This window comes from Syngnathus leptorhynchus, chromosome 12 (genome assembly GCF_054491065.1).
Source record: "Syngnathus leptorhynchus isolate UIUO chromosome 12, UIUO_Slep, whole genome shotgun sequence".
Lineage (NCBI taxonomy): Eukaryota > Metazoa > Chordata > Actinopteri > Syngnathiformes > Syngnathidae > Syngnathus > Syngnathus leptorhynchus.
The window spans coordinates 6760041-6786320 of NC_141206.1; the positions used below are offsets into that span (position 1 = coordinate 6760041).

The 26280-nt window shown below is 42.0% G+C and overlaps 1 protein-coding gene across 1 annotated transcript in view; it reads left to right on the forward strand.

Moving 5' to 3' along the window:
• The window catches only part of LOC147048113 (netrin receptor UNC5D-like), a 50237-nt gene that overhangs the window by 1059 nt on the left and 22898 nt on the right, over positions 1-26280 (forward strand). The gene's annotated exons all lie outside the window — the stretch shown is intronic.

Below are 26280 nucleotides of genomic sequence, written 5' to 3' on the forward strand. Positions count from 1 at the left end.
TAGATTGGTGTTATTGATATGGACACAATAAAAGCAGCATGTCAAGGAAAATCGACACTGATATTGAGGTGACTGATATCGATATTGTGATACAGAGTAAATTAGTATCCCTGATACCAGTATGCTTCAGGAATTGATACCAATATTTTAAAGAAAACACACTGCTATGGGAATATTATATCGCTGATGCAGATATCAAAAAGTGATATAGAAACGAGTCTCACCAATGATGATATCAATAACAGTACATCGAAGCATGACACTAAGTAAAATAAAGGGCCAGTATTGCTGATACCGACAACGATATCGATGCAAACTCAATAGTAAGTACAATACACATGCTGATGTCACTGACAGTGGTCGAAATGGAATAGAAAACCGGCTCACCAAGTTCAGCAGAGTATCGATGACAAGGCTGGTATCGCCGATACCAATGTCGATACCAATATTACAAACAGTAGGATGATGACATTTTGTGGATGGAAGTATGAAGGAGTTGATTTTCAATTTTCACAATTCTACTCAATAACAGCATGTCATTGAAGAGTGTGGATGCGTGTTTGTCTAAATCTGCCCTGCGATTGACTGGCGGCGACCAGTCCCGGGTAGTCGCTGAAAGTCAAATTGCTCTTAGCATAATAACATCTATCCTCATTTTTCTCTGTTATAAAACGGTATTTTTTGTTTCCTGTCTTTGATTCATATCTTTATTATTGTAAACATTAAGAGAGAAATGTTATTTTATGGCTTATATATTTTATTTACTCAATAGGTCGATTAGTTGTTTGCAACAAATTTCTTATGCCTAAGATCGGAATCTGCTGCTGCAAAAAAAAATCTATAGCAGTTGAGCCCTTGTATGGACATTTCTGAGGATGTAAGATTTACGATTGAGTCCCGGCAGATTGTGCAAAGGCTGGCGATGGAGGGTGGGAGTGGATGGACGCGGCAGAAATAAAAGGCCAACGCGGCTGTGTTTTATGTTTGCCGCTAAATGACTTTTCTCGGCCCACCACTTTGATTGAAGCCACGTCGGAGCGGAGACGCGCGCCGCTCGGCCACGGCCGCTTGCTGCCGCTCGCCTGCTTGGCGGGAGATTGCGACGTGCTCACTTTCGCTTCTGCATTATTGAAGGGGAACACATTTCTTGCCAGGCGGGAGATGCTGAAGGGGGGGGGGGGGAAGAAAAAAAGCACCACTCGGTTATGCTGATAAAGCGGGATGACGAGTCCAATATGCATTGTGGTTTTATTTGGAAACAAGTCAATATCCATTGTTGTATTATTTTAAAGCAGATCAATACAAAAGCCGTTTGCCCTCCCTGGAGGGGGGGTGGCATCGATCAGAAAGAATGCTTTTATTGTGAAAGTGATGTCATGTGACTGGCCGAATTTCCTTTGTTGCTTGTGGGTGATGAATCGCGATACATCGACGTCTATTGTAAGCAGGTCTATTAATATACTCGCGTAATTAATCTCCTTTCTGGAGTGTGTCATTTATTGTCCAAAAAAAATGAGCAATCCTTTTTCTATCCTCAACTTACATTGAGCTGCTATGATATCATAATCAACATAGAATTCATTTTACAAGACTTTTTTTTTTTTATGATAACCTGGAAGTCAGTGAAGATTTTTTTTTTGCACTGGTGGCATTTACATGATTTCCTTTGAGGAATGTTGCAATGTTCGATAAAGTAGACGAGATTTTCTTGACTAATAAGCGATCCGCTGTAATGGTACAAAACTTTGAGCGTCCAAACATACAATTGTTCGCAGTAACTTGGACACACGGGAGGGAATAAGCTCAGGTAATGAGCCATGTGAGTCGCTATTATGTGCTCGCTTCACATGTGCGACGCCTCCACTGTAATAATGGGAATGATGGGTCGCCATATCAGTACTTTCGCTTTTTAGGCCACGTTCGCAGTATAGGAAGGAAAGTCGGGGAGGGGGCTCAAAGCTAACGGGCCATCCACAAAACCATTCCAAAACGAGCTCAAGGACGCTGCCTCAATGTCGTGATTCAACGACCATATACGGTGGTGACAAATGTCCTGACGGAAGAGCGCAACGAGGCGGCGTTCCCGGGGAAAAGTAACAGGCCGGCTCGGAGACGGATGGGGCGAATTCTTAAAGCGTGTTTTCGTCCGGTCGCAGATGAATGAACGTCTGCGTGAATCATACGCAAGCGTATATTTAATAAGTCTGTGCTCCACCAAGGCCGGTTGATTCTGGAAAGTCAAAAGTATTGGGACAAAACCTGTCGACGTTGCGATTTTACATTTATTTTGGCAGTTTTATTTGCCTGCCACATTTTACAATTCTTTCCACATCGTTTTTTTTATTTCTCTCTTCTACTCATGTTATCGTACACTGATTTTTGACGCGCTTAAATAAATGCCGACAGTGTTTAAGCTGACTTGTTAAAGTCGATGTTAGACACTCGAAGCAGGTGAAGGCCGTCGTCAAGGCAATAGAGGCAAACATTCACCGTCGTGTTTTATTCATCAAGTTGAGCGCTGAGCTTTAAGATGTCAGCACTCCAAGCTGAACAACTCTTGAAGGTCTGCAGAACTCTCCTCTGTCGATTTTGGAGAGCCGGCGATATCCGCAGAGCCCGGACGCTCGCCATCTGACAGGAGGCCCAAATTGAAATGTCAGCGTGCGACAAACACGCTGAGAATTAAAATGGACAGCGTTATTATGATGCGGCGTCATGCTAATCCTCGTTTGTATGCGGCACTCAAGTCCGACGGCGCCTCGGATTAAGAAAAAAAAAAAAAAAAGGCCTATTAACAGAAACGCTCAGCGCGGGACGGCGCAATCAGAAGCCATTAAAGTGCCTGCTATTGATTATGAGCGCCGCGTCGCTTCCCGTTTGAGTCCCGGAGTTTGATCAAAGCTTCCATTGCAATTGGAGGCCGTTCGGACCAAATGAATACTTGTTGACTCCACACTTCCAAATGAATCATTTTTCCTCTTCTCGTGAATTATTCAACAAAAATGAGAAACTTTTTGCTGGAACCTGATCTAAAACTCAAATCTTTGAAATTTGAAACCCACAAACAGACTTGAAACCCTAACCCTGTCTTAAAACCCTATTTTGAAACCTCAACTTGAATCCTATAAAAGTAGACATCCGGCGCCGACGTGCACGTCACGTTTAATGTCATGTGACTGCTTTGAATGGAATCAATAAGATAAGCTTTCCTGCGCTAAGTACTTGAGACACGACACCTGCAGCGCTGGCGGCCTGTGAAAATGATCCACACCGCTGGGACAAAAGTATCGGGACGCATGCAAGGGAGTAGAAAGCAGGCCATGTTTTAAAAATTGATTGCAGCAGACATGATGTCATACAAAAACGATGAGTCAATGTGTGACATCCATGCTGGAGGCTCTTCATTGTCATTTGTTGAGTTTCTATCGTTTATTTACATCGCCTGGCGTTTCTGTTGTTGTGTCGAGTGTGCAAAAGCGAAGACTTGTCAAAGGCTGGCTGAGGTGCGAGCGTCTGGCGCGTCGCAGCAGCCCCGGCTCATCTCTCATCCACCCCCTCCGGCTTTTCAGCTCTTTTCCCGGCCAACTGGATCCTTCCGCGCCGACCCGCTTTACCCCCCCCCCCTCTCCTTGAGGCCTGCGCGTTACAGGCAAAGTCATTAGACATTCCTTTTCATCATTGGTCACGCCTCCTTTGCGTCTTTCGTGGCTTTTGTTGCTTTTACAGTCTGAGGAAGTGGTTCACTTTCAAACTATTTCACAGTCTGCCACGTTTGTGTTTAAACTTGTCTTTCGTTGACCTCGATTGTGAATCTGGATAAAAAAAGTTGGTTTCCCACCCACGGTCGTGCTCGCTCAGCACACTTTAAAATCTGTATTATAAAATTGGGTCGAAAAGGGGCCGATGACAACTTTTTGTGTTATTCATTGAACCCAAATAATTGGCTCCGATGAAGAACCCACAAAAGAGCTATTATTGGGATAAATCAACTTTTGGGATTAAATAAAAAAAATAATAATTGGGCAGTCAATTTCAATTTCTGACCCAATTAGGTTATTTTTATTTAATCCTAAAAGTTAACCCTCTTTGACCCAACGAGGGTTATGTTTTTTTTTTTAATTATTACTATTAGAATGAAGTTAGCATGTTGCTAACGGTGGTGCCTTTCTCCAACAATAATTTGACTGTTATTTAAAGAGCGCCACTGCAGTACCATACAGAGATGAAAGCAGCAAAGGGATCACACAGTCTTTCTTATTTTTGACCATCAAAAATGTATTTAAATATTTTAGAAAGACAGATGATCAAACATAGAAGCCTGAATGTGAAATGTGAAATTTCAGGTTTGATCCTCTGTGGTGTGCTAATGAAGCCCCCCGCGTTTGCCACCGGGCGCCACAGGAGGGGGGTGGACTGGGATTGGTTGAAGGTCCGCTTCATCAAAGCCAGCTACCTTATACCTTTTCACACAGCAAAAAGACGTCGGTGGTGGTGTGCAGGCAGGGGGGGGGGGACGTTTCGGTCAGAGATTCGCGGCATCCCGCTATGCCGGCCCTTCATTCGAGAAGCCATGGGTAAAGGTTTTAAAAGGAAGACTGCTGCGGTGTGCAAGGACGGCGGGGTGAAATGAAGTGGGGTGGTGTGTCACAGAACCAGGGGGATCCGGATCAAAGCTGCTAGGGGAGGTTGGACGATGGCTAACTTGAAACCCTAATTTGGAAACTTTACTTGAACACACTATTACTAGGTCAAAAAGAATCCAATTATGGGTCGATCAATTTAATGCAACATTTTGTCTAAAAACAATCCAAAAAGTGACCAAATTAGCTTTTTTTTTTTTTTTTATATTGATGTATTTATTGTTCTTTATTCTCTTAATAGTCAAAGTTTTATCGTATAGTGATATTAGCGCCCGCGCACATAAAAGGCGTCTTGGCTTCAGATGTTGTGGAGGTGGTGAGTTCGAGTTGGCTGGAAAATGTCAGCCTCGAGGGAAATCTTCCCGCTCTTATCTGCGTCGTTCATCTGACCCTCGCCTTCGCTGGTTTCTTTCCGGAGGCGTTTCACCTACGGGCCCTCGACGCCTCTCAGCTAGCTTGTTTCCTTCTAGCGGTGCTTTATTTTGAAAAGTGCCAGGTCAAAGGTCACAGCCTGCCTCTCTTGGCAGCCTTTGCGCTCATTCGCCAAGCAGAAAAAGAACTCGTTTACTTCAACGACTGCTTTCAAGTTACTCAGTGTGGCTTATTACATAATTGTGACTTTGTTTCCTGGCAAAATTACTACTTTCTTTTCATAATATTTCTCTATTTACACTGAAAAATGCAGCTTTTAATTTGGTGAGCTTTTTCTTCAAAAGTGCAGACCCAAACTAGCAATCGAGTGTCTTTTAAAGTTCATCACAACAAACACAAATCTTTATTTCCGCCTTGCGCATCGTTCGCGTGTGCGATGCACAACGCCGATAAATTATTTACAGCTGGAAAAAAAAAAACGGGCCTTTTTTCGTAACCTTTTCGACATCATGCACTTGTGCGTAAATGAGATGTTAAAAACAACTTCAGGTGGTGTTTTTTTATTCTTTAAGATTTAGCTAGCTGGAAGGAAAAAAAAAACGCAAGTGTGCCACTTAGAGAAGCGAAGTGTTGTGGCTTTAATGGAGCTGGAAGCGCTTGTGAAGTTGAAGAGCGATGTCGCCATCAAAATGTTGAAATGAGGCGACGATGGCGAAGGACTAAAAAAAAAAAATGTGAGAGCAAGGAATTAGCTTTTAGGTGTTTGAGGTTTTTCCCCCGCAAAGTTTTGCCGGTAATTGGAGTGTCAGCGCGGCAGGGGAACAAACACATGAAACGCATCGCAGACATCCAACACGTAATTACATTTCGCTATCAAAGCGCTGAATGCGCTTTGAGCCACAAACGACCGTCGTCCCGGCAAACCAAGCGTGTGTGTGTTTGCATATTTTTTTGTTGTTGACCGCTCGTTGGCCCAATACTCGGCGGGATAAAGGCGATGTTTCCAATCGCAGTGGCTTTCATTTGTTTGATGCATTGTCATGGCAACACAGTTGGACAGGTGTTGATGCATATGTTAAAAAACAATGTTTGCCACCGCCCGCCGGCTGGCCAGCCTCACGGCTTCTTGGAGAGTCGCCTCTCGTCTTAAAAAATACCTTTTTATTCTTCCACTACTTTTAGTGATTTTTTTTTTTTCTTCTGGGGAAGGTGTAAAAGAAAATAATTGCATGGATTTTTATAACAAAAAACATCGGACTTTAGTGTCTTAATTCCTGTCATTTTGTCGAACGAAATTATATTTTCTCACAATATTTTTTCTCCTCTAACTTACACAAACAGTAGGTATTATGATATTAAAATGATTATTTTTAATAGAAAATATGACCACATTCTTCAACTGACTTATAGCCCCAAATATGGACCTATTCTTTTAAAAAACAAATTTTTTTCTGCTGACATTTTTCATTCTTGTGCTATGCAAATTTTTGTTTCTCAAAGCGAAAATATCACTTTTAATCTTATGTCTTACTTTTTTTCTTATATTAGTTGTGCCTGAAAGAAACTTATAACAAATCTATTCTTGCTGCAACTTAATTCTTCAACCCTGTCATCTTTATCTATCTAAAAACAAATTGCGACATTTTTCTCTCCTTTCTCCATGTAGTATTACACCAAGAAATATTTTTTCAGTCAAAGAAAATTACAACTGTTTTCTTCTGCCATAATGACTTTTATTTTGCAGAAAAATAGCGCTTTATTCCGCCCTTTCTTTGAATAAATCTGACTTTTCATTTGGAGAGTCGCCCATCCGTGTCTAGTTGTTGGAGACTTTTAGTTGCCTGAGTGTTTTCATTCATCAGGCAGCGGGAAAGCATCAGCGCTCCGACCGGCCTCCTCCTCCGGGGAGCGTTTAGCGTTTGAATAAAAGCAGCCATCACCGTCTTTTTATGCGTGACCGAGGAGACATAAGATAGTAAATGCACATTCAAATGATGATCATTACTTTCTTGAGAGTCTGGCAACGGTGCTTCTGTTCATTAAGAAAGCTCAAAGCCAATTATTAGTTGCTTTCTGACCAAAGGTGGTTAGAATATGAGGCAATAATCCACCGTGGCTTGCCCAGCATCTCAATTAAGTCACCAAGTGAGTTGTCATACTGACAAAAACACAAAATGGTTTCTTGGTGTATCCCGTTAAATTGATCATCAACGAGGCTCTCCCTGCAAGTCTTTTGACACCCATCCACTCAGGGTTTGTTCGGCGTGATAAGAGGAGGCGCTTGAAACGTTCCAAACGCTTGACCGCCAAGGTGTCACCACTTCATGTGGTAATTGACGTACTTCTATATTTGACCACAAGGCCCACGTCACCGCCGAGGGTAATGAAGCGTTCTATTTTCTCACTCTCATCAGTGAGCGAAAGTGGGCCGCTACCAACCTCGTCATTCTGTTCGGTCATAGCCACCATTGCCACAATGACCACGCAATGTTGTCCTAGATTACGTTTTTCCATATTGTGATACTATTTTTGGACATTAAAAATCAAAGTGAACTAAATAATTAAATGGAAAGATAATTTCTTTTTACAGTAAACAAATCCTATTTTTTTTTCCCAATCTAACAAACTTACCATCTCATAATATACGTTCATAATTATCCCCAAAGATGCACATTAAAAAAATATATATTTATAGCTATTTTTTCTGGAGGTTTAAGTAGATGATGCTGAACCACTTTCGACAGAAACAAACAATGCTGAAATGTTTTAATTGTTTTATTATTCTTTTGAATTGACACAGTTTCAAACTAAATAAATTTGCCGCCATCTACCGGTCAACAGTGGAATTACACTAAATATTAATGAGTGTTCGACTAAAATAGAGTTTTTGACTATCCCCAAAAAATCTGCAAAATAGCAGTACCGCACATTTAGAACAGGCAATGGAAGATGGTTTACTGTAATCAAGATAATGGGGACATTAATCAATGATTAAAATAGTTCTTTGCTGTAGCCCAAGTTGGTAAACATGGAGTTGCATGGCAATTTTCTTGTATCCTCATCATAAGATCCATCCATTTATCCGTCCAACCGTGAATCCATACATCTATCTAATAGATTTCCAGACAAAACAAGTGCTCTCAAACGAAAAAAGCAGACATAAAAATACATCTTCTACGTTCAATCCCCCGCAGACTACATGAGGTCTGACTCCGCCAGGAATCGCAGAAGACCAAGAAAATCTCTTTGTTGCTTTTGTCGTCCGCGGACGCTTCCCTCGAGGCCTCCCGCTAGGACGCCAGTACGTTCAATAATTAAAAAAAAAAAGAAGAAGAAGCCTTCTTCATGTTTTATGAATGGCGTACTCGTTTCGTCTTCCATGCGATGCTTCTCTGTTGTTAATGCGCAAGTGCAGCGACTAGTACCAAGCCGTGCGGAAAACTGACACTAGCGCTCATCTGTTGCCAATTACGAAATATTCTTCGGAAGAATAAATCTATTTTTTCAGGGCTTTATATATATATATATATATATATATATATATATATATATATATATATATAACTCGACATACTTTCTACCGCCTTGGTCACACTCCAAATGATTATTTCGGATTTTCTCCCCCCTCATGTCCCACATCCCGATTAGACACTTTGCCGGCTATCCTCTTGTCGCCGAGTAGCATTTATCGAGAAATAAACGTCCTCTCTCACCACGCATATGGATGCACTACAGCAGGGATTTTAAAATTGTGGCCCGGGGGCCATTTGCGGCCCATAGGATGCTATTTTATGGCCCTCTACTTGACATCAGTTTAATTTTAGTGTGGCCCCCAATTTTTTTTGCCGCGTCGTTGCCCTGGGCCTGGATGTGTGTGAGTCTGTTTGTGTGTGTTTTTAATCACTTATAGGCTACCATAGCTCAGGCTCATGACAGCTTTCGGCAAAACGTAATTCTCAAGTGATACCAAGTGGAAGGAAAATATATCCTGTCACCCAGTCCCAGTCATGTCTTTTTCAAAAACTGCCGTGAAGAGAAATGTTGGCGTATAGAACAGCCAATTTCAAGAAAAAATAGGAAAGGGAATGTTTTGTTGCTAGGCACGAGGGCACCCCGACATGTCTCGAAAGATCCGGCGCTCCAGAAATCAAATGTCATTACTCAACTAGACATGTTGAGTAGAATGCAAAGTACAAGGGAAGTAAGAGGGAGGAGCAGTTCAACAATATTCTGAACTGCTATTAATCAAGATTGAGAAGATTAGATTAGTTAGATTATTTTTCAGGAATATTTCAATCTATTTTTACTGCACCCCAAAAACACCCAGACTCTATTCGTAGCGCCCCCCCTCAAGTTGAAATCTGATTGGTTAAAACAAAAGTAGTGTGTATATTGTCGCTGTGGGTATCCGATAAAATATAAAACATTTTTTTAATGCAAAGTAGTCTCAATGTATATGAATGTTTTTATTATGAAATGCATATTTTAGCGAGCGCTTTGACTTTCCACCCACTCGTGTTTGTCCTTTTTCCGGAAAAGTTCCAGATGGTAAAAGAAAAAAAAATAAGAAAAACAATCCCACCTGCACGAGACCTCGCAGTTCATCACGCCTCCTCTTTCTCTCGTTGCTCCAGGGTTAGCGTTGTTTATGTTTTGCTTTGTTTTGTCAAACTTTAACTGAAAATTGCACTACTGAGGTGCAAGTTGTATTTTTTTTTCAGGAAACCGTTATTTTCTTCTTTTTCTAGTTCAAAATAGGTTATCGCTCTGCACACAACATTTCGGAAAAAAAAGCTGAAGAAGAAAAATGCTGATGTTGCAAACCCGATTAAATGTTCGCTTTGCATTCAACACCTCATTCTTTCTCCCGTCACGCCCGATGCACCGTTTTAGCCCGAGAATATTGTTGACGTTCTTTGAGCTGCGCTGTGCAGTCGTCTCGAAAATAGCAGACGTGATTAATAAATAGCATTGACTGATGATTCTTTGCAAGGTCACAAAAGAACAGTCGATACGCAGCCTTGATAAACACCTGGAATGCTCTGGAGCACAGAAGAAAAAAACTATTTCATTTAATTGCTCTGTGGTTAACTTCTCCAGTACTGTATGACAGAAATTTTAAATGTGACTTTATAATTATTAACATAAAGTTTCTGACTTTTTTCCCCCTTCATAAAACATGATTTTATTCTTGTTATGACTTTATCAAGCTGTAGTATTTTTTTTTTCAATTTTAGTTAATTTTTCAATTAAAACATGATTTAATTCTTATGACTTTATCAAGCTGTAGTATTTTTTTGTTGTTGTTGTGAATTGCTCTACTCCATCAGCAAACGCATTACATTTGTAGCACGCTCTTCCCAGTGCTGCTGTGGAATCACTGAGGCGTTGCCTGCTTCAAACAAGATTTTTTTTTTTTTTTTGTGTCCTGCTGTTACACGTGTCGCAGTGTTGTACAGCAACACAATTGAATACAAGTCCATTCAATTTACTTTTACAGTGCGGCCAGCGTATATCGCCAGCCAAAGCAAGTGTAATTGCCTTTATGTGCAATCACATCGCAGTCGGCGCATGAAATAACCTCTACGCTCGTCCCCGGTGCTTCATCGCTTAACGACAGTCCGGCTTTCACCCCTTTGGAGATGTTTGACTTTAATCTCAAGAGATTCTTATCAAGAAAAAAAAAAAAAAAATCTTTTCAGATTTTGCTCTCTTTGATTGAGTCACAGTAGGAAATCTTTCTAGTCATTCTTTAATTCGACTGAAATGTTTTTTTTCCTGAAATAATTGAGTATGAATGTTTTCAATTCATTTCCAATGCGACTGGTGTGTAAACAATTACATTGTATGTAATAACCTCGGCTGTCGGGAGTTTTGTATGCTTCATTGCTAAATGGCAGGCCGGTTGCCGCCCTTGGAGGTGCGAGCCTTTTGCGGTGCTCTATGTATAAACAGCTATTGATCCCGCGGGTGTGTGTGTGCGTTGGGGAGGCGGACTGGCTCGAGTCAGCAACTTTATCAACAGCTGAAAAGAAATGAAATTACATTTTTTGATGGATATTCCTGTCAGGCGCAAACAAATGCCATCGGCAGGTGAACCGAAGGGAAGGGGGGGGCAAAAGCTTTCCATTAAACACGTTCTTGTTATTCATTGGTGGGAAAAGCTGCGGCGAAAGGTTACTCCCGTGTCTGTTTCACCTTTTAATGTTAGTCTTGTTAGCGCCACTGATCACAAGCTAATCCCCTGGAGCGCAAAAGCTAATGAGATCCCAGCGAGTCTTTCATTAGGAACATCTTTGAGGCCAATTGTCCAGCACTAATAATCATATGCTAATAACCACGGCGTGCGGCTGAGTCTCCATCACTGATTAAAGTTAAAACGGCCAAAAGATGTAAGTGAAGGAATCAGGAGGATTGTGCTTTATGGTTTGGAAGGAAAACACAGAGGAGGAAAAAGTAATAATATAAAGTTCAGAATGATTTTTTGTGTTTTTTCTGCCAGCATGGTTTGCCGATGAGTCACTTCTGTGATTCCGCAAAGACGTTTTTTGGTCGAGATCTGACCTTGTGGAATTGACCTGTTAGTTTAAGGCAAAAAAATGTTCGGAATTTTAGACCTAAAAAAAAGAACCAAATCATGAGTTAAAAAGGATGAGTTTATTTTGGAATAACTTCTGAAAATCGTAGAAATGAGCCTAACAACGGCTTCATCCGACTAAAATGGCTTCTTTTCGAAGCCTGACAACTGTTTTTATTTCGCAAAGAAACAGTGATTTTTTGAAGATATCCTAATTAAAAAGTTGAACGTATAACAATGAACGTGAGTGTTGATGAGAGATCAATTACGCGTCCGCTGCGGGGATCGCTAATGCGTTCGCTAACAAACAAGCCATTCATCATGTTGCGTCGTCTTTGTGGGCGCAGGCTGGCAGGAGTGCATTAGTGCCGCCGCAGGGACGGCATGATGGACAACCTCGAAGAATATGAAAGGATGCCATCCCGTATCTATCGGCGCACGCCAGAGAGAGAAAATCTCTGTGTGCAGTGGATTTTTTTTTTTTTTTTAAAGCTGCTGTTACTACTAACAATTTGTGCCAATGGAAAAAAAAAAAAAAGTGCTGCAATGTCAAGTGACCGTTTGTGATGGAAAAAACAGTGGACACAAAGACTTTGCAAAGCTGCACTAAAATCTGCGGAAACAAAAAGATCAAGTCAAATTAAATATTTGAGAAACACTGGAAAGGTCAGGGACACTTTTTGCACCATAAACAGCAGCACGGGCACATTTAGATCAATCTACATTTTTATCTTTCTGTAGGCGTAAAAATCAGGACTATAGAGGATCTAACAATGAATAGTTTTTTAGCACAAATTAGGTTGATCTTACTGTTAACCTATTTCCTTCTTTCTTCATTCAAAACTGCACATTGCAAAACTATAATACCACCATCTTGTGACCAACAGTGGAATTACAACTCAAATGACTTAAGATAGGAAATATAAGATAGGAGTTATAGCGGTACAAAAAAAATGTGCAAGTAAACCCATAATAGAGTGGCATTTACTGTCATTTAAAACTTCGATAATGGACGATTTTACCAGACTCAGATGAGCATGCTTGAAATTAACGTCCTTGTCCGTGTTAATGACAACATGAAGGAGATGGCTGCAGGATGTGTGCTAGAAAACAGCAAGCGTTGTGATTTGGGCATGTAAGCTGACTTTATCGTCTTTGACTTTGAAGGCTGCTGTTTGCTTATCTGAGATTTGTCGGACATAGTCTAATTTGCATAGATGTCTTATCACAGAAGAGCGTCTCACTCGCATATCTTGAAAAGTGCCCCGTGCCGCCGCCGATACGTCCTCGCTTAATCCCACCGTGCTTATTACGCTTCGAGTCAAAAAACACCAGAGATGCGGCCTGCACTCGAAGAACACGCTAAAACGTTGAAAACGTACGAGCTGTTTCAAGAAAACATTCAAATATAAAAAAGAACACAAGTGACAAATCTGTCAAGTTTGAAAGCGAAGAGGGGAGAGTCCCCAGCGCCAAAAAAAACAAAAAAAAAACACAATGTAATAGATTTAAAAAAAAAAAACAACTGCACCAGATTTAAAATAAGACAAAAAAACAAAAAGTGCTGTATTCTCATCTCAGGGGCAGCAATGCACCAACTGTACCGTTACGTCACATCAGCGTGAAAGCAACCACGGACAATGTCCCACTTTGCCGGTCTCTGCGTGAAAGGCCCATTTAAATAAATCCAGGACATCATTAAAACATATTTACGCGTGCCTGATGACTAAATGCATCCATAAAGTCAAGTAAAAAGACATCCTAATTAAGTCCAGCCGAGAAGCAGCGCATTAGCGAGCACCGTTAAAGGCCCTACCTTTAATTGTCTCCATAAAAATGCACTCTGCCTGACGCCTTTCCAAATGCAAATAAACACTGCGGTTTATTTTAGAGCTTCATGTGCGCCGTCTTGCGTTTGGAGCAAAAAAAAGGCGTATTGGCAGCGCATCCTAAACGAGTGGATGCGCATCCCGAGGAGGCCAGCTCATTATAATGTGATAATTGGCTCCGTAGCATCCGACTGCGGCGGGCGCCAACCTTGTTAGCTTCGATTGCGCCTCCATTACACTACTGTGTGTGTGTGCGCATCTTTTCCGTTCCACTTGCTAACCAACCAGGCTGACAGCGCATTACAATATCTATTTAATTCATTGGCACGCTGTAATGTGTTCAATTACACACTCAAGCGTGTTCTCAATGACAGCTTGTCAATTCGCAATGGGAAACCGAAAAAAAATCAGTGGATGAAGGAATGTGACCATCCCATCAACACGTTGCTGATTAGGGTTGGCAGCTTCCATAAAAAAAAATAACACTCTGGACATATGACATCGTATTCTCTGTACATCTAATTAAATATATTTACATCGTATTGAATGCTTTAAACCCTTTTAACAAGATATTAAAATCGTATTTAATGTACCAGATATATTGTATCTATCATATTTAATGTTGCATGTTTACAATGTAGCATATTAATTTTATTTGGTATAAAGTACCTTATGTACATTTAACACACATTCTATCTAGCCCAAACATATGACGCACGATAGCATGAGTGACAGGATGTCCTGGCAATGTTTCCAACAGCGGTCCGTTGCGTGACCAATTTTTGCCTGTGGCTATTTTTAGCAGCAAGGTAAGCTCCTAGCTTTGTTTAGCTTAATAATGGACGACAAGTGAAATGGGGGGGATCAAAATAACCGCATGTCCAGTGACTCGGTAGAGATACGAATTAGGGTGGGAAGGCCTGGAGACTCCTGACGTGTTCTATCTGGGTAGCTGACAAGAAATCCGACTTGATAAGAGTGAACAGAATCCTGACGGAGGATTACAGTAGAAGTCCGACAGGCGGGCTAGGAGTTTCGCCACTGTTGAAGCTAACGTTGGAAGCTCATTAGTGTGAAGGCGAAGGCCTTCACACTATTGTTATTCTACTTTATTTTTCTTCTTATTATTATTAAACAATTTATTCCTCCCACTTTTTTGACACCTAACTACTCCCACATGCTTTAACCGATTCACCCCATTCCAACTTTCACACGTTCCAAAAATTCACGGCATGACTGCTAGTATTTCATTTGTTCATAACATTTACCGTTTTTGCATAATTAGCAAATTTGTGCCTTAAAATCCCCCATTCATTCTTAATGGCGCATTAGACACGAGCGACGTTCAGGAGTGAGTTCAAATTTTGACATCTGACAACTTTTTTCATGATTTATTTCCTTAACTCTTTTATTTTTTATTTATTTATTTTCCATTCATTCATTTAGTTATTCATTTAATTTTAAGTTAAAAACATCATTTTACCGTTTTAACGGCATTTACCTTTTTTATTTCTTGTTTAATATCATCATTCCACCACAGCAACACTAAGCCGCTGTTTAGCTCAGTAAGAAGAGACTGGAATTTAGAGCACGAGCGCTGTTCCCGTGCGAGTTCGAATCCCGGTTGACCAATATTTTTTTTTCATTCATTCAATTTTAACACATCACTTTAAGAATTATTTTCATCATCATCATTAATTCATTTAGTTATTCATTTAATTTTAAGTTAAAAACATCATTTTACCGTTTTAACGGAATTCACCATTTTTATTTCTTGTTTAATAGCATCATTCCACCGCAGGAACATTAAGTCGCTGTTTAGCTCAGTAAGAATACAATGGTTCTCTGACCACGAGCCACTTCCGCGAGCGAGTTCGAATCCCGGTTGGCTCTAATTTTTTTATTCATTAATTTTTCATTCATTCAATTTTAACACATTTTAATAATTATTTTCATCATCATCATTAAATTACCATTTTTATTTAATCAGCATTATCAATTTACCATTTTTATGTCATTTAATCATCATTTCGAGTCCCACAATAGTGTGAAGTGCCTTCGCCTTCACACGCAATTTCTCCAGAAATTGCCAATTCTAGTTTTGATTTTTCTTACGTAAATAGCAAAAAAAAAACAAAAATAGCGAAGTCATATGTACTAGAAAAGTGGCAGAATTAACAAGGAATAAATCCGGGAGCTTAAAAAAAACAAAAACATTTAACTGGGAGCTGTAGCCAATATGAGAGCGAGACTGAACACAGCACAGTAAACGGGTGTGAACAATGAAACGCTAACATATCAAATCATTTCTACTGGGGGGGGGGGGGGTGTCTACTATTGCAATAGCAAGGCTTTATTATAAAAGCAAGCGGCTCGACTTGGATCTCATCATATTGCCAACACCAAGTCCACCTCAAATCCATTAAAAGCCAATTATACGTAGCGGGTGGCTAGTGGCAAGCAAGCGGCTAGTGGCGGCGCCCGGGCAGCGGTGCACTCTCCTGTCAACTGCTGTGCTTAATCCACAGAAAGCAACTAATAGGAAATTTGAAAATAGAATCCACACCGCCGAAGCTCGGCGAGGATTTGCCGGGATTAAGAAGATGTCCTGACAACACGCCGGGCGAGGGAGCGACATCCGTTAGCCTGCGACGCCGCGGCTCTCTTAGCCGGTCCGACGTGTCCTCTTCATGTCAACGTCTCGCTGGTCATGTTTAACGTAACTACGCTTTTAAAAATGGGAAAGCTATCTTTGCGGGTTGACACGCTAAAGGGTCTTTGGGATTTGCCAGTCCTGACAGGACCGCAGATTAAGGACAGCGGAGCGAAAGAAGAGGACTTGCGGTCGCTAACTGACAGGATTGGGGAGGAAAAACTCTTTGGGAAGGAAGCGAGAAAGTGACATCATCGAAAAGGCTTTTTTTTTTATCTGTGGGGATTGTGCACTTGGCGTCAAAGCGCTACTTTTCTATGCAACACAGCTTTGGCACTTCAAGACAGCACATAACAGCGAGTCGTGGGCGGGGCTTAGTTTTGTTTTTCAATTGGTAGAGTGGACCAAGGCTCAAATGATAAATTCTCCCTCTGAACGGGCTTCTGAGAAATTGAGTTGGTCGGCGCTCCAAAGTTATTTATGTTGTTTGTGCTCTTTCACATTGGCGTCTATCTAAGAGCATTATTTTATTGCCGTATAAAAAGTGCTTTTGCATCTCATCAACATCCTTTCAGACTTTATTGCGTTCATCTCTGCAACAAAAGCTTTTTTTTTTTTTTTTTTTTTCTCCCACTGCCCTCTCCTCATCTCCATCTTCTCTTTTTCACTCCAACCTTTACTGTAATCACCTCTCCAGCCCACTCCTCCCGTTTCTTCCTCATCACCATCATCTTCGTCTCGCTCCGGAGGCCGTTTGAGTACGCGAGTGGGTGTGCGCGAGGAGCACTCGGGCTGCCATTCTGACACTTGATTGCCTCGTCGGGCCGTCCCCTCCCGCCCCAAATAGGGACCGCCATATGGCTTACATCCAATTAGGCTGTCAATCCATCAACGCATCCCTGACCACGTGGCTGGATGTGTGTGTGTGCGTGTGTGGGCGAGGTATCGTCTATGAGCTTGACAGATCTATCTGACAAGACCACGCTGACCTTTTGTTGCTTCAGGCTCTTATATGTGCTGGAAGAACACAGTGAGGCGGAATAAAGCATTAGCATGTCTTTAAAGGCAGTATTATTCATAAAAAAAGAAATGTTTTGAAAATTCATCCCCCTCCCAAGACCGTTCCTCTTGGTGACATCAAATTTGGTATTCATGTCTGTGATGAGTCGACAAGCAAAAAAAAAAAAAAAAGTCTCAAGACGCCTTACCCCAAAAGATAAAGCAAAGTCATTCATTTAGCTTTGAAGCAGCCATTTTAAAATGTGGTTTTCTGAGTAGATTCTCGGAAAGATCTTCCATGTTTGATTGAAGTGGCGCTTTTCGACTCGTTTTGGCCCTTTCCAGGAGTCCTTCAAAAATAAATTTCTCTTTGAGATCTTGCTACCAAATTTGAAGCACGTCATTTACAAACACACAAAATAGTTCGGAGCAAGATTAACATAGCAGCGCTTTTCCTCGTGTGCCATTTATATAAAATCGCGTGGAAATCTAGATGAAACTTTTAGCATATGCATATATTTTGACTTAGGTCCAACAACCGTGGGGGGGGGGTTTCGGAGCACAAACAAAACTCTCCCTACCCATACACCGATTCCTGCGACACATGCAGGCTGCAAAGACAAAATGCTCCTACGTGGGATCCTAGAGGGGCCCTCCTCCTTATTAGGTCGGTATTGTGTGTCTGAATATAAAATGTGACAAGTAAATGGAAAAACATGGATCACACGATGGGGGAAATCAATAATAAAGGCTAGCTTTGCGCTGGCAGATGATCACTCTGCATTTCTTATGGCTTTAATAGAAGCCAGAAGCCGGCGTGTATACATTATGGGATCGGGTGGGACTGTATGTCGCTATAGTCATCCTTCATATGTGCAGAGGGATTTTGTTAGCGCTAGTCTGAGCGCTAATGGTACGATTGTGCTAAATGTATGTACCAAGGAGCTTCAGGAGCGGCGTTAGTAGTATAAGTTAGTAGCCGGCGAATAAAATTTGGGAGCGATGACTCTTGAGTTGACCCACAAAAAAAAAGTCTTTAAAAAAATTGCTGAAAAGACACAAAATGTGCCATTTTGGTCCAGACTGCCTTTGGAATTTTCAACAGAATTCAAAGCCAGTTTCATTTTAGCAGCTTAAAATTTGGTAGACATAGCTATCTTGATTAGACCCACAAAAAAAGTCTCCAGAAGCCATGTTCGCAAAGACACAAAAATTCTGAGATTTTGGTTTAGGCTCGGTATTTCCAGTGGCTCCTTCAAAATGAAAGTACTTCATCGTCTGAATGCTGCCAAACTTGAATTTTGTATACTAGACAGAAGGTAGATTTGAGCTCTTGTCATTGTGCGCAAGTGAAGTATGGCAGTGGAGTTTTATGACTCACCATAAAAAACAAGTCAACTCCGCAAGGACAGGCCCGATTCATTCGTTGGAAGAATCATAAAAAACACCGAATTTTGTCGGCTTGAACATTCATGAACATTTAGAACATTTCCTTCTCAGGTGCGGAAAGTTTCAAAATACATAAAGCCTGGAACGAATAGTTCAGCCCTATCCTAATCATCCAGAAAGTCAAACTAATCAACTTCATTCTGTTTCTCCCTCCAGGTACAATAAATTGTGTCGCTTTTTCCATGCGTACTGACTAAATCCCGTTTAACAAAGACGAGTAGCCAAAGTTCTACGTCGGAATGACGGCGAATGGCAAAGAGAGACACTTTAAGCGTCCAAAAAAAAAAAAAAAATGGGGCCTTTGTCGTTAAAAGGGCCACCCTCGGGGGTGTCGGATGTAGGTGGCGCGTCAAGAAGTGTGATATTTGCCATGAGATGATAACGGCGAGACGCAGACAAGTCCATTTGTTTGGGTATTAAAGCGGGACACTGCAAAGCCTGATGGATGCAGTCATTACCGCGGGCGGGCTGCGAGGCGGCTGCCGGAAAGCCGTTTAATCTTGATAAAAAGACGTCGCAGGAGGACCTGGCAAAGGTGGTGAAGACTTCCCCTGTCAGGATGCATCATGAGCTCCGGCGGTAGATCATGGCAACTGTACCAAAGCCAGCTTTCTAGAGGAGGATTCATCGCCACCGGCGGGTAAATATGAAACACGAGCGCCGTCATCGGAATATAAATCGATTAGCCGCGGCGACGCGCCAGTCAAATGGAGATTGTGGGCGTCGGGATCGTTGAGGAGCGTCCGGTGGCTTGTTAAAACATCCTCTCGGTGTGGGCGCTTGTCTGCCTAATGCTAACAAATTGTAAGCTAGCTGTGAAAGTAGCCTCGTTGGTTTAGTCATTACAAATGGTTTCGAGACGAAGATTTCAAGTAATTTGGATTCTTAAATTGGGTTGACTGGGTCTCTAGGTTGAATTGTAACTGCTGTTTGTTTTTAATAAGATGAGAAAAAGGCCCCAAAGTCCGCCAAGCAACCCATGGAACCAATGACCGACGTGTGACCAGACCAAAGTATTTTTGTTGTCATGCTTTGCTAAGTAACTAAAATGACTGAAGACATGAAACTTTCCCAACAAGAGTCCCAATTGACTCTTTTTTAAAGTGATTTTTGTTGCTTGTAAATGTGAAGATAGGTTCCAAAGTATGCAGTTTCCCAAACAGCCCAAATGTATAATTAATTAAAAATAAGTGCGCTTTAGTCTCAACGTTGCATTGTGAACCCTCTCGAGAAACCTTTTATCCCAATACATAATTCAATTATCTGAATAAAACATCTTTCACCTGCGGATAATTTATACCCCAGGTTCCAAAACACGCTTTGGGTTTCAAAGTACGGTTTCAAGTCAGGGGTAGGCGTTAAAAATAAGACGCAACGGTCAGGGGTCGACACGTAGGAAAGTTTGAGACTGGGTTCGATTTTTAAAAGTCGTGTTTCGGTTTTTATATCATTAAGATTGCTTAGAAAGCTACATTTGCGTTTCAAGTCAGGGTTTGGTTTTCAAATCGCTTTCATCCCGATTTATAGTTTTATTACCCGAGTAAAACGTGTTGTACGCGCCGCTAATTTATCCCCCTGCTTCCCGCGGCATCCTCTCCCGTCCTTGTCACGGTTGAGCAAAGCAGCCCCGTGTCAAGCCGCCGGCCGACCCGGGCCATATATCACATATTGCATCTGACTGGCGGACGGACGACCTTATGAATCTCGCCGTAATACGGCTGAGGAAGCGGCGGGCGGGAGGGAGGGAGGGAGGGGGATTGCGAGCGGGAGCGTCCCGGCAGATGCGGTCAGAGATCATCCAGCCGCCATCCGTCTCCATCCAGTCAGCGTCTCTGTTTACTCTTTGTCCTCCCCGCCACCGCCGCCGCCGCTTGACTGGCACGCCGGCAATTTACTCCTCCGTTCTCATTTCCCAACAATAACACACCTCGTAAATTACACCCCCCCCCTCTCTCATCCTGTTGTTTCCCACCTCTTTCACACAAGTAAGGTCTCGAGATAGGGTTGTGGTTTCAAAGTATGGTTTCAAGCCTTTTGTGGGTTTGGGAAGTAGGGCTTCAAGACAATTAAGGTTTCAAATGAGAGTTTGAAGTTCGTGCTTGGTTTTGACATGATTTCAACGTGTCAGGCTTTAGGTGAAATGAAAGGAAGGTGATAAAGTGCCGCGTGATTGGCCGACAACGGTAGTGATGTCACGGCTCGCTGGCGCATGCTTTCCTGTCGAGCTTGCGATGACACCAAGCCGCCGGGCCTGGCTTCACATTTTTCGAGTTTCCCATTTAATTTGTTGCTTTTGTGTGTGTGTGTGTGTGTGTGTGTGTGTGTGTGTGTGTGTGTGTGTGTGTGTGTGTGTGTGTGTGTGTGTGTGTGTGTGTGTGTGTGTGTGTGTGTGTGTGTGTGTGTGTGTGTGTGTGTGTGTGTGTGTGTGTGTGTGTGTGTGTGTGTGTGTGTGTGTGTGTGTGTGTGTGTGTGTGTGTGTGGAGAGCACAATGGCCGCCAGCTTTCTAACACAACAATTTACCCACCATCCTTAGGGGACTTCTTTTTTTTTTTTTCTCCAGCCCAACATGTCAAGAAAGTGGTGACATGGAAAGGAAAGCTTGTGTGCGTCTCTTTTCAAGGATTTAAAAAAAAAAGTATTTGGTTATAAATGTCAGTTTTAAGTGCTGGTTTAAGGTAAACACAGAATTAAGGTTTTATGCTCGGTCGAGTGGTGTCAAATTTGTGTTTGAAGCCTGATTCGGGGGGTTTCAAAGTTAAGATTTCAAACAGCTCACGGTTTCAAGTCAAGTTTAGGGCATTCAATGAGCTCTTGCCTGCCTGCATGCTGGAATTGCTTCAGCGCCGTCATGAGCTGCTGCACATCTCGTCATCTCCTCACAGGAAATGAAAGGTGACATCCCAACATCGTGTCGAGACTGACAATGCGGACACGCACACATATGCCTGTTTTAGTATGTACAGTACCTCGTGGTTGACTGTCCAAGCAAAGATAAATTAAATAGAATTACATGTCGTGTATTCAAAACAACAACATAACTGCCACCTTAGCTTAATGCTAACAAACATTGCTAAACTGCATACAAAGGCGCACGAATAGCGTCGTACTTGCAACAGAGAAAGACTTCAAGCAACCGATTTGAACACAAATGAAGCAACACAGACGGACTATGCAATACACATGCGTATATTCTTTATCCTCTTTTTGGAAATCTTGCACATTTACTTTATTGCAACACGTATTTAAGCTCCAGATCGATACGGTTGTCAGAATTATCTCCGGCTAATTGACGTTAAGCTCAAGGATATTGACAGGATTGACGGCAATTCCGTGAGGCTCCAGTGGAGAACGAGCATAAATTGATCCCGTCCCGGTGACCTTTTCTCCCGACGTGGTCGAGTAAACGAGCGGCGGCTTTTTAGCGCCTTCGCTGGTCAACATCGATCTGTTGAAACGGTTTGTGGAAGTGAGAGCGACTTGCAGACGTCCAGACTGCTCAGCGCTGACATTTGGAGCAGTAAATAACACAGCAAAGTCCTCCCTACGCTTTCAGGCAAGCTCAGTGGACAAGTTGGGCAAAAAAATAGAGGACCATGTTGGCGGTGTCATTACCTCTCAATTATGAGGCGATTTGACACGATTCATGCTAAGTACATGCGATTCGATACAGTACACTCCAGTTTAAACGTTGGAATATAATCAAAACACCGTACACTCCAATAACAATTCCATTCGATAAGATTCACTTCTGTTACTCTGCGATGCATTTCAATTTTGGGCTGAGGTGATAGGGTTTGCTTCGATTGTAATGCAAAACTGCAAGATTCAATCTCGATTTATTGTGATTCATTGCAGTTGGATACAATTATGTTACGATATGCTTCGATACACGATGCGATTCTTTTGACGTACGATACAATATACTCCAATTTCAATATATGAGTCACTCCAATTCTGATGTGATATGATTTAATTAAGTTATAATTCAGCATACACAGAATACGATAAGATTGACTTATTTGCCCATGCGAAACGATTCATTCCATTTTCTCTAGTTCCTTCTCTGTTGTGTTCTCTCTACGCTTTAAATGTCCTTTCTACAAGATTCTCATAGAAGCTGATTCGTTTTTGGAATCGCTGAAAATGTTTTACAACCTTTTCAATCATCTAAATCGTTTTCGTTTGTATGTTTGGTTTTTTTTTTTGTGTGTGCACGGTTCATCATTTCCAAAGAGCACGAAGCTCTTATTGTAACCCGGACGGGAGATAAATTGTTCTGGAGTGTGTTATTTTATTTATTTTTTTCCGGAGGGAAAAAAAAAATGCACATGCAAGCATTTAACTCCTGCTGCACAATCTCCACACACAACAGCTCATTTAAAACCCTAACACTGGTACAATGCAGCGAAATCATCCACTGGAGGCCGTTTTCCATCAAGTCATTGTGTGTGTCGTTTCCTTTGTGTTTGCATAGTCGGTCAATCCAAACACAGCCGGTGCGGGCTAAATCCCAGCAGGTGCACGTTCATCCTCCGGCAAACCAGGAAGTCGTTAGGTTGTTTGCCGTATTGACGAGCCGCACTTCATCCACCCTGAGCACTGATGAGTCTCCTGGTAGAAAGACAGAGAAAGGAAGTTAGAGCTTAGAGCCAGCAAAATGAAAAATCAATCTTAAAGGGGAGATATTATGGAAATGTGGCAAGTGTATTGCGGGGTGGCTTACTGATCAAATGCTGCCTCCATAATGCGACCAAATCTCTACGGACGTCGGGATGTGATTACATTTCAGTTGCTTGGTGAAGAAATGGCGTCTTTGCAAGCAATAATGTCATCCAATCGCAATAAGCGCCGGGTTACCGATTTCAGTGGCTTGGTGAAGGAAACGATCTTTCAAGCTGTATTGTTGTAAATCTAGGAAACTGCTTAGAGACAACCTCGACTGAAATTGGGATATGTACATTGTTGTTTAACTCCAGTTAGAATATTCAAAGGTTCCACAAGGCTTTGGAAGAGCGTGTCTTTAAAAGCCAGCGACTTGCTGACTTTGAAATGTTGGCGTTTGACACAGTCACTTGGAAAATTGCTCATTAAAGAATAAAAAAAAGTTAGACGCGGTCCGTCGAGGCGTCGCCAATAAGAAAGTGGCTCGGTGCCACTTGAGCAAATAAACTATTTACTTTTCTGTACACACACACACGCATAAACACACGCTGACACACACAAGCTGTTTGCAATCGCCGCGGTAACATTAAAGAGTGGCAACAAGAACGTCCTAATTGGCTCCATCGATGCAGACCAAATGTAATTAAAAGCAAACACACATGGGGTGGACAAATACACACACACATACATTTCTTTTCTTTTGTGCAAATAGGAAAATAGTTAATGACACGTGAAATTTTCAAAAACAAAATGCAAATGCGAATCGCTAGTCGTACGACATGAATGGTTTGTTTTTCCTTTTAGGAATGAATCACCATCAAGTATCTGTGTCACAATTTGTATTGTTGACAATCGTACGGAATTCAAATATCAGTTAAACGCGGTTGACTTGGATGTTTTCCGACTTCCCAGCTGTCTCGAAAGCATCATCGCAATGTTTAATATCATTTGGCAGATTTGCATTTAGCTGGCTGCCATTCCGGTGTTGTCGTTGATTTTCACAAGATGCTGTTTTGCTAGTTGTGTTTATGTTTTGTCACCCCGTTAAGTCTTTGTTGTTGTGTTTGTTGCACTGGAGACAAAACACAAGTCGCCATATGCCACGTACCGCCTCGGCGCTTCATTAGTAGCGAAGTTTATTGCCTGGTTGAGGTGGAAAAACACTCTCGAGATTAATTTTGTAATGAGGCACGTGAAGGCACTAATCATTTATTTATCTTCAAGGGCCTGCGGCCGGGATTATTCATTGTTTTGATGCATAGGGCGCTTGAATTTATAGTGAGCGTGGGGGAGATGAAGAGAGGACGTTTATGAATATTTAGCGGCGGAATTAGCGCATCTGTGTTGAGGAAACATTCCACTAAATTAGTGGATTTTGTTGTAATAATCTCTCAGTTTATGCTAATGTAACACTGAGTTGTCTGCGCTCGCCTGTGTGCATTGCGCTCCTCTACCAACACTTGTGTAATTAATAAAAAGAAAATTACATCATTCTCAGTCCGGATCCAAACTTTCAACCTCACAATTGAAGATCGACACGCTTAAAATTAAACCTTTTTTTTTTTTTTTGAAGGGGGCTATTTATTTTAAAAATAGCATCATAACAGAAGAGAAGCTAGTAATTAAAATTGATTTTTTGGGGTTTTTTTTACAACAAAAGTAATTGTGTATTTTTTAGGGGAGGGGGGGGGGCTAAAAAAAAATAATACCAGTGAAATTATAGCAGATAAAAATGTGATTCATCTTCTAAATGTGAACCTTGAAGCAGCGACGCTAACTCGCGATACAACAACGCTCTTGACCTTCTTCCGCAAAACTTTCAACTCTTTATGTGGAAAGTGTTCCTCGCTTTTGTCCCCGGCGAGTCCTCTAACAAGGAAGCTCTCCCCCCTCGGTCCCTCGCCATCCACCCGTCATTCTCCTCCCTCGGGAAGAAGACAGGGACCGGACCTTTTGCCAGTCAGGATAATTGGCTCGGATCAGTGCACCGACACTCATTACTTGCACTCGCATTGTCTCCTCACGCACACACAGACACCCGCATAAGCTTCAGCCGGTAATAATCGCTATGTGCTTTTTATAAGGTCCTTCAGGCTGCTCGGGGTCAACGGCGCCATCACGGGGAGCATCGTAAAGGTCCTTGTAAATAAAGCGAGCGCTCCCTCAGCGGAGCACGCACCTTGAAACGGTCGCACTCGCAAAGCCGGATAGCGGCGCACCACTTTATTCCTGCGTTTTTATTTTTCTCCACGTTTCTGTGGAATCCTTTAAGCTTCCGAATCTCGGTCGGACTTCCTTGAGGGATTGGCCGGCGGAGACTCGCTCACATCTGGAATGAGGTCTTCAATGCCGTTGGGCTCGCTGACCCGCAATGTGGTCCGGCAGCTATGCTGAGAATGATAAGCGCAACCGGAGAACGCCATTTCTGTTGAACGGCAATTCGAATCGTAATGGAAATAAAATGTAAGAAAAAATATTCTTTTAAACTCATATCTCAAGCCTCCACAGTAAAGATAAAAATGGTAAATAATGCATCGTATGTGCTGAGGGACGCCTAATAGATTCCGAGTGTGAACAAAAGCAAAAACGCTCGCTACAAAATGTCTTTGCTAATGTCGGATTGTAATTGCGGCCCATCGAGGCGAGGCGGAGAATAATTAGGAAAAGTCCATCAGCGAGCGACGGAGGAAATTAAAATCTGCTTGTCGTCCGTCTTGAGCTTGTCTCATTTTGTCTGGCTTTCGCGTTTCATTTGGCTCCAAACGGCCACGTGCTAACATGGCCGACTCAGCACATTTTCATATTCAACATGACAAACGCAAAGCATTAAATGGCCCGTGAAAAGAGCTCACGTTCGCTTTCTGTGTGCTTCACGGCTTGAGGTTCGAACACAGGGTGGGGGAATTTAAGCCTACGTTGAATTCGGGTTTTGGGTTGATTCGAGTTTGAATCGGGGTTTTAAGGCAGTCATTTGAATTCTAGTATTTCAAACTAGGATTTGAAACAAAAGCCAACTTTTGTGTCTTCTGTATTTCTCTGCTTTTGGCCGTCTGATGTTTTCTCCGGCAAACAAGCCGCTTTACCTCCCTTGAGCTTTT